The sequence below is a fragment of the Manis javanica genome, chromosome 9 (assembly GCF_040802235.1).
Source record: "Manis javanica isolate MJ-LG chromosome 9, MJ_LKY, whole genome shotgun sequence".
NCBI lineage: Eukaryota > Metazoa > Chordata > Mammalia > Pholidota > Manidae > Manis > Manis javanica.
This window is the reverse complement of record NC_133164.1, coordinates 36,002,702-36,016,260: the sequence shown is the minus strand read 5'-3', so window position 1 is coordinate 36,016,260 and position 13,559 is coordinate 36,002,702.

The window sequence follows — 13,559 nt, the reverse complement described above, 5'->3', positions numbered from 1 at the left end:
TCTATAATGATATAATTCTTTCTGGCTACTTTAATATTTATATGTCTTTTATTCAATTCTCCTACTCTTATTATCTCTTGAACTTATAATTTGCTTTTTAACAATATTCATGTTAATGATGGTAACATTATATACATATAGATAACATTATATACATATAGATAAATAATCTGTATATTTTTCATTTAAATCAAACTTTCACTTATATATGAATGAATTAATCATCTCATTTTTCCTAAGCATCCGGTAAGTCACAAATGTCTTAAAAGTTTTCATACAGTTCAGAGAATGTTTTGATTAAGATGCTTATGCTGTGGACCACCCCTGCTATAAATATAAGTCTTACATAAATACTGAATTACAATTTTTTTAAGGTGATGGAGTACAGGAAAATGTAAGCACCTCTAGTGAACAAAGGAAGAATTGAGGATTTTTTATCAAGATGGTGCTTTGGTTTTGCATTCTGGCACATCTCCTCTGGCAATTATAGCTACTCATTCTGTAATGGGGGACTAGTTGGCCTTGTGACAAGGTAGAATTGGAAAGAAAATGGCTGGGTTATTTTTCTGGATTAGTCAATCTAATAGCCTTAGGTATCATCCTATTTAGTTATATATAAAATGCCCATTTTGGGGGCCATACAGTCTGTGAATCCTATGTGAACTAGTACAGTTTGAGGGCCTTACAATTTTTAGGAGACAAAAAGGGATTCTGAAGAATGGCTATGTTCTTTATTTGATAGTATTGTCTTCTGAATAACAGTTGGTTTCCATAATCATGGTGAATGACACTGTCTAGACATTGGTTTTAAGCACCTAACTCTTGCTTATCACTATCTCTTACTCAACCCAAGTCTACCTGAAACTATTGGCTATGACTAGAAGCCTATACTGCTACTCCTGAATCTGCCAGCAATCTCCTAATCTTTGGTATGAAAGAACATCATTTTAATATTTCTGCTAAAGCTGCTGCTTCAGTGCTATTTCTTATAACTAATTAATTGAGAGACTAATAAACTGCTGGAGTTTTGAACACTTCAAGCCTGGACATTACAGTGTTCTCAATTATTTTAGTTTTCAGAACTCAGGTACATGCTGTGAGAAGAGATGTTTTCCCTTTCATGGTTGTTTGACCATTTATTTTTTCTCAGTTAAATTTGTCTCTTTTTGGGAGTTTTGCTAAAAGTATTAACAAGCAACCAACATACACCAATATTCTGAATGCTTCCTTTCATTGTTCTCGATGCTGAAAACTTTGTCATCATTAAGAGTCAACTTCATGAAATCTTTTAGCTTATCTTAACAGGGTACATCAGCTTTCTAGTTTCTCATACTGAATTTCTGATATTTAGTATTTAATCATTAAGCCAATGCTATTTTTTATGTATGTGTGCATGTACCTGTATGTAATTTAAGTTTTGTCAAATTCAGCCCTTCATTTTCAGGTTAGATAGGCTATTTTACTTGGCAACATGGAACCAATTGCCAAAGTACAGTACCTTAAGCAAAATAAAATCTCATGTAAAATTCCAGTTGTATGCAGTTCAGGCTTTACATGGCAATTTTCAGTTATCAAGGACCCACAATGCTTACAGCTTCTTTGTCTACAAAACATGACAATCTTCTTCATGCATCAAGATGGAGTTGTAGCCACATCCACATTCAGAATAGCAGAAAGAAAGAAAGGGTAGGGAAGTAGGGTCTTTGGCTCCATTTAAAGAAATATGCCAAAAGAGGCTGTGTGATATTGCCTTAAATCTGTCTGGATGGCTAATATATATATATATATATATATATTTTGAGAGGGCATCTCTCATATTTATTGATCAAATGGTTGTTAACAACAATAAAATTATGTATAGGGGACTCAATGCACAATCATTAATCAACCCCAAGCCTAATTCTCAACAGTCTCCAATCTTCTGAAGCATAACGAACAAGCTCTTACATGGTGAACAAATTCTTACATAGTGAATAAGTTCTTACATAGTGAACAGTGCAAGGGCAGTCATCACAGAAACTTTTGGTTTTGATCACGCATTATGAACTATAAACAATCAGGTCAAATATGAATATTCGTTTGATTTTTAAACTTGATTTATATGTGAATCCCACATTTCTCCCTTATTATTATTATTATTATTATTATTATTACTTTTTAAATAAAATGCTGAAGTGGTAGGTAGATGCAAGATAAAGGTAGAAAACATAGTTTAGTACTGTAAGAGGGCAAATGTAGATGATCAGGTGTGTGCCTATAGACTAAGTATTAATCCAAGCTAGACAAGGGCAATAAAACATTCACGGATGCAGAAGATTTCTCTCAAAACAGGGCGGGTGAGGTTCTAAGCCTCACCTCTGTTGATCCCCAATTTCTCACCTGATGGCCCCCCTGTGACTGTGCCTGTCTTGGGTTGTTCCTCCCTTGAGGAATCTTACCCGTCTTTGGCTAACCAGTCATCTTCCGGGGTCATACAGGGAAATGTAAAGTTGGTAAGTGAGAGAGAAGCAATATTGTTTGAAAAGGTTAGCTCTTTCCTTCTTTGCAGATTTATGCCCTGTGGCTTCTATGCCCAGCATTTGTCTTGAGGTATCTTTACCACTTGGAAGAATTATGATACTCGGTAATTCCGATATGGGGCACGAATTCTACTTAAGGATTGTAATTGGGAAGGAAGAAGAAAAGCTATAGAAGTAGCAGATGGAAGAAAACATGGGAAGATTGATTATTTCTTTGACATATCTTCTTGTAGAGTCACATAAGCATATATAGGTTTTAAACTACTAATTAAATTGCATACATACATTAACATAATAGGAACACAGCTACATAACCAAAGCAGACCTACAATTACCAGCCATCTCCAGTGAAGCCAAAAAACCAGTTAGGCACCCTAGGCATTTGTAAAAACTTATCAATGATAATGATGGATAGTGTCTAACTGAATTTGAATAGTTTGAGAAAAATCAGACAAATTAAAACAACACATTCCTGGGAACTGTTCACATCCCATATGTTCTTTTAACAGTAAATAGTCTATAGTCTCAAGATTTTGGAGCACTGCAACTTGCACTTCTCCTAATTCTTGGTTGAGTTCCGACAGTATAGATCCAGTCAAATTTGTTGTTTTACTGTATGCACAGGCCAGCTTAGATATCTCCTTCTTCATTCCACTGGCAAGTCCAGGAACCAGTGGGATGAATGCAGCTACAACTGTGGATGGCTAATATATTTTAAAAAGACCACAAATATTGGAGAGGATGTAGAGAGATTAGAACTTTTGTATACTATTAGTGGAATTGTAAAATCATGCACTCACTACGGAAAACACTGTAGAGGTTCCTCAAAGAATTAAAAATAGAACTACCATACACTCAGGTAATACCATTTCTGATTATTTATTCAAAATAACTGAAATCCAGATCTCACAGAGATATTTGCACACCTATATTCACAGCTGCAATATTCACAATAGCCAAGATGTGGAACTAGCCCAAATGTTCATTGATGGACAAATAAAGAAAATATGGTATGTGTATACAATAGAATATTATTCAGCCTTAAAAAAATAAGGAAATTCTGCAATATGCAACATCATGGATGGATACTGAGGGCATTAAGTGAAATAAACCAGTCCACAGAAAGACAAGTACTGCATGATTATACTTACATGAGGTAATTAAGATAGTTAAGTCTATAGTTTATAAAATAAGAGTGGAATGGTGATTACCAGGGCCTGGGAACATGGGGAAATAGGTATGGGCATAAAGTTTCAGTTAAGTAGGATGAATAAGCCCTAGAATTCTGCTGAATAACATTGTACCTACCTATTGTCAACTATAATATACACTTAAAAACCTGTTAAAAGGCTAGATATCACACATAAGTGTTCTTACCACAATAAAATATTTTTTAAGTAGATCAATTATAAATCTTAATGATGACACTTTATAAGCTTCCCACCAAAATAATGAAAAGTATGGATGCCTTCTAACACTGCTACTTTATACACTCTTGGAGATGTCTCATTAAGTATGATGAGAAAAGAAAATGACTTGAAGGGAGAACTTTTAGGAAAGAATGGATAAAAGATTACTTTCCTCTTTCAAACTGAGAAAGATGAGTTGTGTGGGAAGACTATAACACCATGACTATACACAAATATTTTCAAATGTGCTACATAGCAACAACCCATAAATGCATCAAAGAGAGAGTCCTTTAAAATCAAAGAAGGGTGGGTTATTTAAAATATGATATTGGGACAATGGAGTCATTTTTATGGAAAAAATTATTAATTAGATATATGTCTTACACAAATGGAAACTAGCAGCCTTAATATGAAATTCAAATCTTTGATTAGTAAAAAACACAGAATGCTACTTTATGTCCTCAATAAAAGTGTAAAAGAAAACACAACCCATTTAGGTAAGAATGGATTAATATGAATACAGTAAAAGAAAATTTTCTTTTCAAAAAATTGTCACCATAAACAAAGTGAAATTACATCTTGGAATGGAACACTTGATTTAGCTACATATTAATACAACCAAAAAAAAGAAAAAAGCAAAAAATTAAAGATATTAATGAACAATCCACCCCAAAAATTCTCACCCAGAAGAGTAAGTTTTATATGAAAAGATGCTTAGCCTCATAAATAATTTGGAAAATGCAAATCAAAATTTTGAAAAACCATTTCACATGCTTCAAATTATCAATCTTTAAAATATATGATAAATCATAGTATTTGAGATACATTTGTGATACTGGTAGAACTCTGAATTTGTACAATATTTTTGGATAGGAACCTGGAAGTTGATAATACTGGAGATGATGAACCAACATATCCAATTCTGAGTAAAGACCACAGAGAAACTTCCACTTATCTGTCTAACCCAATATTGACAAGTGTGGTTATTGGAGTATTTTTTTTGTCACAGCAAAAGTTGTAAATAACAGTACAACAGGAAAACTCATGAATAAAATATATTTTTTATAGTAAATCACATACAGAATTTAAGTAATATATGAATTACATCAGAATTGATAATTTCCAAAAACATGATATCAAATGGAAAATTACACTGTGGAATAAGTATTCTGCAAAATGCAGTTTTTTAAAAAAATATTCAGATGTAGAAATACTATAAAAACATGCAGGAAAATGCTACATATCAAATTTACCCTAGTGATAAAATAAAGAAAAAGGAAGATGGTAATATTTGATTGCTACTATTGTATTTAAAAAACTAGAAAGGAAAATATTGGATATCATGGATATTTTTCTTGTCTTTGAAAATCATTTTAATGAAGATGATTTCAGCAGAAAACAAGAATTACAGTTTTAAGATAGCCAATTAGTTACTATGCATTTCCTGTGATGTAAAGGTCTCTAAAAGCAATAAACACTTGCTTCCAGTTAATTTTAAAGACCTTTGGTTCATTGTTACTATTTAATTTCTGAAGTAATTTCCATGCTAATTAAAACCTTTAGTACTTTCACTGAAGTATCCTATCAAAAGCAACTTAATTTTTTATGAATCTGGAAAATAAACCTAGCCTTTAGAAAATTTAAAGTAACAAAATATATGATGGAAGCATCGGATTACAAGGTAAGAAAAGTTTTCTTATAAGCTGCTTCCTGGTTTTAACCTTTCCCTAAAATAAACTTCATTATCAGGAACCATTAAATAGGTGAATTTAGAAGAACAAATGTTTGGAAACAAGCCTTCATAATCTTTCCTAATTTTCTAAGTAATCTTAAGCCCTTTTTTAAAGGAGATATGATTGTCTACAAATTCCCATATTAAAAAGAAGATAAATGATTTATATCTAAAAGGTATATTCATCAAATGGTTTTCAGCAATAAATAGATGTACACATTGTGCTGGAATTTTAGACTAAAAACAGGTGAAGAAGTATAGATCTTGCCTTGATGCATTAAAATGAAGTTTGATTATAAGAACTATCAAGGAAATTATGATAGGGAAAGAATAAATTCTGCGACTACTTCAACAAAAACATCAAATCTAGCCCAATGTAACAATGCAATTTGAACCATAAGCCTTGAACTCTGCTACACACTAGTTATTTTACTAATTCCTTTAAGCCTTAATTTCCTCATTGGCACAATGAAACTATTAATATCTCATAGGACTGCTGTTAGAATGAAATGATATCAATTAATATAAATTACTTGGAATGTACAATGCTTAAAACAGTGATGGCATTAATTATATTTATCAGGTTCTCAATTCAAAGTTTTACAATGCTGGCAAAATTACCTAAGCTGATCACATATATTAAGTAATATATATAATATTATATATATAAATATATATGACAATATATAATACGTTGACTATTAAAATAAAAGCTTGATTTGTGAATAAATCATTCACCTTCAATTATGATAAAAAAGCTAAGTTAAAATATGCAACTCATCCCACCAATGTGGTCCTTATAAATGACCTACATACATTTTGAATTATTAAGCTCTGAGTCAACTGCAGTTTTGAAATGTCATATTATTCAGTGAGTCAAATATGTGGAAATATTCAGTCTTATTGTTTACACTGCAATAAAAAGTAAGTCAAGAACTATAAATATCAGAGAAAAATGACCGATTCACAGTGGTCAAAAGAAGTGATGCAGGTAATTTTAACAAAAATACTATGTTCTGGGAATAACTACTTATGTTGTGATTAAGTGCTTATCTGACTTCAGAGTTGATATTACCATATGAACATTTACATATGACAATAAGCTAAGGAGTAAAACCTGAAAAATGAGATGTATTCTGAATCACAGTTAAATTGGAAAAGAATCTCAAACTGTGAAACAGCACATTCACTGTTAAGAATGCCGTGAGTCTTATAAGAGAAGATTAAAATGTTAGTATTTTAGCATTCTTTATATTCCTCTGAATAATATTTACAGTTGTAAATATTACAAATGTGTTAGTAAATCTTTGTCTAACCCTTGAAGACATGGGCTCTATATTTGTATATTTAGCATTTATTAATTCAATAATTGTTCACTAGGTGCTTACTATGTGCCTGACATTTTGGTAGATGACTTAATGGATTCTAAGATGTATGTTGAATCTTAGAAACTGCTACAGTTCTTGATGCACAGTAGATACTCAGAAAAAAACTTCTGATTAGCTAGCAAATGAATGAGGGTGATGTGTACTAGCTGGTTTAGAATGTGAGGTAAAAAAAAAAAATCCAACACTGACACATTAGATAAATTATCAGTCAGTCAAAATTAGTTTAGGGTAGAAAATTGAAAAAAAAAATCGTAGTAACAGCTAAAAAATACTGATCTGAGAAAAGGATGAAAAATATGAGTAATGCTGCAATGACCATTTGTGCATAAGTTTTGCATTGATGTTTTTATGTCTCCTGGATAGATACCTAGGAATACATTTGTTGAAAAAATATGGTAACTCCGTATTTAACATTTTGAGGAACTACCAAACTGTTTCCAAACTATTTATAGTATTTGATATTCCTACCAGCAACAAATTCTCCATGCCCTCACCAAAACTTGTTCTTTTTTATTATAGCTATTCTGATGGGTCTGAGGAAGTACTGACTGTAGTTTAATGTGTACTTCCCAAATGTCTATCAACTGATGGACAGATAAAGGAAATACAGCATATCCACACATGGGAAATTATTCAGCAATAAAAAAGGAATGAAGGATTGACATATGCTACAACACGGATGAACCTCAAAAGTATTACTCTAAGTGAAATAAGCCAATCACAGGAGACCACGTATTCTATGATTCTATTTATATGAAATACATAAGCAAATCTAGAGTGGTAGAAAATAATTTAATCATTGCTTAGGGTTGGAAGAGGACTGGGTGTTATGGGAGGCAACAGGAGTGACAGCTAAGGGGAGCAAGGCCTGTTTTGGGGATGATGAAAATGTTCTAAAATCGGATTATGTGATGGTTGAACAACTCTAAATATACTAAAAATCATTAAATTGCACATTTTATGATTATGAAAAGCTGAAGTTTATAGTACGTTAGAGCTTATAAAAATAAATATTTAAAAAATAAAATTTTATAAAAAAACAAAAATTAACTTAAATACCATAAACTATTTCAAAGATTTTTTTTGAGATTACCACAGTATGTGTTTCAAATTTCCTGAGTAACCCATTCATTTACTCAATAAATATTAAGAACCCAACCCACAACATGACAGGTACTATATAGTATGCATTCAAATAATAGTGATGAAATAGGCACTTTCCTCTCATTATACAATTTAAGAATTCTTAACACCTCTGCAAACATCACTGATTTTCATATTTTTAAGTATCTGAACCTTTACTTCAGAGGAAATTTTATGTGTATGAACATGTAAAGGACATGTTATGCTTTTTGTATCAAAGGAGCCTCATCTATTCATCTTGCTCCATGCCACCTTCCTTGTGGGCTCTGTGAAATCTTGAAAATTTATGACACAGGTGGAAACTAGAACACTTTCATATAGTTCTTGGCCCAGTTTTATCTAAATATTTATGCTATCCCAAATAAAATGTTTATTAAATTGCAAATAATAAGCTTTACATTTCTTTAAAATTAGTCTTTCAGATTTAGCTCTTAAATGTAATTCAGAACTTCTGCTAAAATCAAATTCGGTAATTCTGAGGAAAACATAGAGGAGACCAGTAGTTAAAACTCCCTCTGGGGAAGGTTCACTTTACAGGGCAATGAAGGATACTATGCAGACCCAGGAGAAGGAGGAAACCCAGGGATGAAGATTCTAATTTTGGGTGACATTTTTGCATTATACATATCTACAGATTCTCAAAGAGGAGACAGTGCAGAGATGCTGAGCAGTGGTTTCAACATTAACATAGATTCGGAGATTTCCAAAGAAATGTTTAATAAGCTCCACTCCCCTAGATCCTCCACCCTGACCCCCTTCCCCTTACCCTACAGGCACACTCACATAATTGTAATTTTAACCCTGTGAAGTTATACCCTGGAAGTGAGGGTGAAGTAAAATGAATAAGCCCTGCAAGAACTGAGACTTAAAACTGTGGTTTAATATGTGCCTTTAATTTAGTCAGTATTACTAGAGCCCTTAGATGCCTGCCAGAAAGCAAACACACAGTTAATTTGGAGAGAGTGAGCCTTGTGTTAGGGCCCCGGATATATCTAGATTTATTGACTTTAAAATGACTATTTACTATCTTCAAGGAAGTAAATGACTAGTTTGAAATTTTCTTCAGTGAACTGGAATCTATGCTACACAACAAAATGTACAACCTAGAACTGAGAAATACTTTAATTGAAATAAAAACTCAATAGATGTGTTTAACAGCACATTAGTTTCAAGTAGGAACTAGTAAACTGGAAAATAAGTCAATAGGTGTAATGAATTAGAGAGAGACAAAGGATGGAAAATAAGGATGAGACATAGGTGCTAAGAGTGGAAAGGTTTAATATGTATACTTGAAATTCCAGAAGGAATTTTTTGTTCCCATTTATAAATGTTTATAACTTAATGCCTTGGTTTTAAATAAATAGTGGTATATTACCAAAAACAACTCTTTCAACTCTATTCTATTTTCTTTACCTTGTTTTGCTTCATATTTTTAAAGTTTCCCTCAAACTTTATTTTCTTTGTTAAGAACAAAGGGAAGGTTGACCTTGTCTGTTGAATGAACTGGGAGTAACTATGATTGTTAATTTATTATAATAGTTCTGTGGCTCAGCTCAGAGGTGGGCACCACTGGACTAATTTTACCCACTCCAAGAGTCTCTCCTGAAGCTTTCCCTAAAAGGCAGAGATATTCCTGTTTTTAGGGATATTCAAATCTTGATTGTTTAGCAAGCAAATATGTACTGTTTTGCATCACCTCCATGCTCTCCTATATCAGGTATGATCAAATACACTGCTTCAGTCCTTCATTTTAAACTTTTGATTCTTATGGCTCTTGATTTTAAACTTCTGGATGGAGTGGGAATAGAAAACGAATTTTTTGTTGTTTCTGTTGGTTGGTTGGTTTGCATTTGTCATTTTATTGGGGCTGTCGTCAGACTTTTCCTTTGGTTATGGCTTTGTGCATCCACAGCAAATCTTCTGGGGTTCAGTTTCCAGCTCAAGATGGCTGTTGGGTCTCCTCCTTCAATTTATACTACAGTAACCCTCTCTATCTGATCTAGCCTCATGGACAGAAATTGCACAATGGCAGCAAAATCTTTGGGGATAAAACAAGTTATAGTTCTCTAAAGTTAAGACTTCATTTGCTTAAAACCGTTTCCCAAGTTTCTAGCTGTTATAAACCAAAATCTCGGAGTTAAGACATAAAATGCAAAAAGATGTACTGTTTTCTTCCAAGATAGTGTCAAGTGCAGCAAAGCAATAAGTAAATAAATTATTATATGAAGTTTTTTTTTTACTGGATGATGTACAGGATACTCTGGAAATGTACACAAAAGTCTCCTTTCAGCTTTTATCCAAAAAGTAGAGGAGGAATATTGCATGTATTGGTGTTTCATGTTCTTCTGGGGAATATTAGGAAAAACAAAAGCTTGTCAAGAAACATCCCCCCCTCCATTTTCCCTTCCATAACATCTGAAGAGCTATAATTGTCTTTCACCCTTGCTGCAACAAAGATGATTTAATCACTAAAATCTTATAAATACATGCCTTTGTTAAGAGTTCTGCTGTCCCACTACTAGACAGTCTACAATCACTATCTTTTATAGGGGAATCCTGTTCTGGTAGTGGCACTTAATTTGGAACATTTTCATTACTGTAGCAAATTGGCAGTCAGTCAAGAAAAATGACAATTTTTATGAAACAAAATATTCAGATTGTGGAGAGGTGAAGGAGGAGAATATACTGAAGATGGGGGTAATGAGACTCATTACATTAAGTTCCTGTTACTAATCAACTCCACAATGTAACCAAGGCAGCAAAGGTTACCAGGGGCTAGCAGTCTGCTCCTAGTGAATCTTTGGCTGAAAACCTGACCTTCATTTTAATAGAACTGTATAAATACCAACTTTATCCCTTTCTTGGGAATTCCCACCAATTTTTTAGCTAGAGAAAGCTTCTCATATTAAATGAAGTTGCCTGGGGAAAGATTAAAGATTATTATTAACATTCAGTCTTAACGAGGCAGCTAAATATTATGTCACTATATAAGGGTGAAGTATGATTTTCTGTTATTGCCGATTGATGGACTTAGGGTTTTGAAAGCATTCTTTAACTTTGTAATTCATACTCTAATAATGCTACCATTCTTTATATATTTACACAGATACACACATACACACAAACACATATAGTTGGAAGAGAGTCTCAGCATGAAATTCATTTAAATATTCAGTAAAGGTACAATTTAATCATGCTATTTTTCAAAATAAACATGTAGTCTATAAATGATCAGAGGTTGTCAAGAACGGTAAAAGGGCTGAGATTTACCACCTTTGCAAACTAATGTGTTAGCCTGACACATTTTCATGGATGTCTGAAAACATGAGACTCCTGATCTGAGATCAAGGTCTTTATTACTCATGCACAGAAAGCAACATGAGCATTAGCATATTTACATTGATCTTCTTATCCCCAAGCCCTACAAGAGCAATGGGAATGGTTACAGATGGATGTCAACACATATATAAGACTGTGTTACAGGAAGGGAATATTGAGCTTAGGGAACTTGGCTCTTTTAATAGATATCAAATATGCTTACTCTCTTCTCTGAAAGAGGGCACCATCTTTATCATACTGAAGAGTAAGCATACTTGTCTTTTCCTCTGAAGGGAGACACTGTATCTTCCAAGACTGTGCACTATGCAAACATCTTTGAAAATGGCTCCCTTAACTGCTCCCCATAAAGGAGGCAATTAATATCTTGTTCACAAGAAATGAATAAACATAAAACATGAAAGAGACATGGAGCATGTTCTCATGAGCATGTTACTTAGTCAGTCATTCTAATTAATCTGTCCTGCTGAGACTAGGACCATATTTGTCCAATTGCTTTGTATAACATTTAATGCAGGCTACCATCAACAGGTCTCCAAGCAGCAGGAAGAGGTCATACTGAGTACTGACCTCAACCATCCCCTCAATGTCTTGGACAAAATCATCTGAACAAATCCCATAAAGCACTAGAGTCTACCTTAAATACATGTAACTTCCTCATTAAATTTTTGTATAGCCTTTCCACCCTTCCCAAAGCTTTAATCCACACTGAGAATGTTTTAGAAATTGGCTCTACCTTGATCTACAAAGAGGAAGTCTAGGATAATTCCATCATTAATAACAATTCTGGATACTAAGTAGGATGAAAATAAGACAAAACCAATGAGCTCCACTTCTCCCCAAATCCAGCTATGCTAGCCAGTAAGATAGATTCCATCTGGTTACCTGACACCCAAAAGAAAACAAAGTCAGACGGCCGTGGATTGACAAGTGGCAATATAAGAAATATATATCCTGGGAATAACCACAAACTGACATGGACTTCTTGAGGAAGAACCAGCCTAAAACGAAATAGCTGGAAGGGCAACCAATCAAGACTGAACAAGCCTGGATCCCTCGCTTACATAAAGGAAGTGATACTGAAACCTGGGCAAAAACAACCCCTTCTCTTTGTTTCTTCAGAGGGTACTCTTGGTTCATAGGCAAAAGCTATGCCTGCCTGGTTTACAAACAGTTTGTAAACAAGTTTTTCTTAAATTTCCTGTTTTACAGAGAGATTTAAAAGTAGAGACCGACCTGAATGCCTTACAGTGCCAAAGTTCTATCACTGAAAATTTCATTTAAAGTCAGGGCTAAATTCTATTATCCATTTTTAATTGGATAACTCCCATTATAGGAGTAACTACCTTTAAGGTACACATGAATAATGTTAGTTTTCTTTCCAGAAAGTTAGAAGATTGTCTAAGCAGCCAAGAATAGCCCACTTTGGAGAGGTCTTTTCAGCCAGTTGAGGGCGTGTTTATTTAGGTATATCCCCCAAATCTCTACAACCTCTAAAAAGCAAATCATTTCCCCCAGGGAAGCAATATACATGGTCTTCTGCACAAAAAAAGTACGGTCCTACATGCACAAGGTCACCCTGAAAAGAAAGTTCAGTCTGCAGTTGTTGCGGCCTGTCAAGTGTGGCCCTATCAGCCGAGGGCACTGGTTGCCAGGACCTCTAACATGGTCCTTGGAATGATAGTTTATTTCAAATACCTGAGCTGAGCTCTTGATTTTGAAGTACAGGTCCCAACGAGACGGCAGGGAGAGGGTGGGCTGGGATGTGCTGAGCTTCACAGTGCGCTCGGAGAAGGGCAGCAGCATGCCGCAGGCGCAGAGCCCAAGGCACACTTACCAGAGAAGCCCTGTTCTCGCGGGATCGTCAGAGACCTGCGGGCGCCTGCAGGGGATCCTGGAGTGAAACGCGCCGGCGGGTTCGGAGCTGAGGGTGCGTTCTCCTGGGCTCGTCGGTACCGGTTTCTGTCTGGTGCAGTCACCGGGACTTTTAAACTACCGGGCCTTGCACGGAGTCACAGAGCTGCAGCGCCTC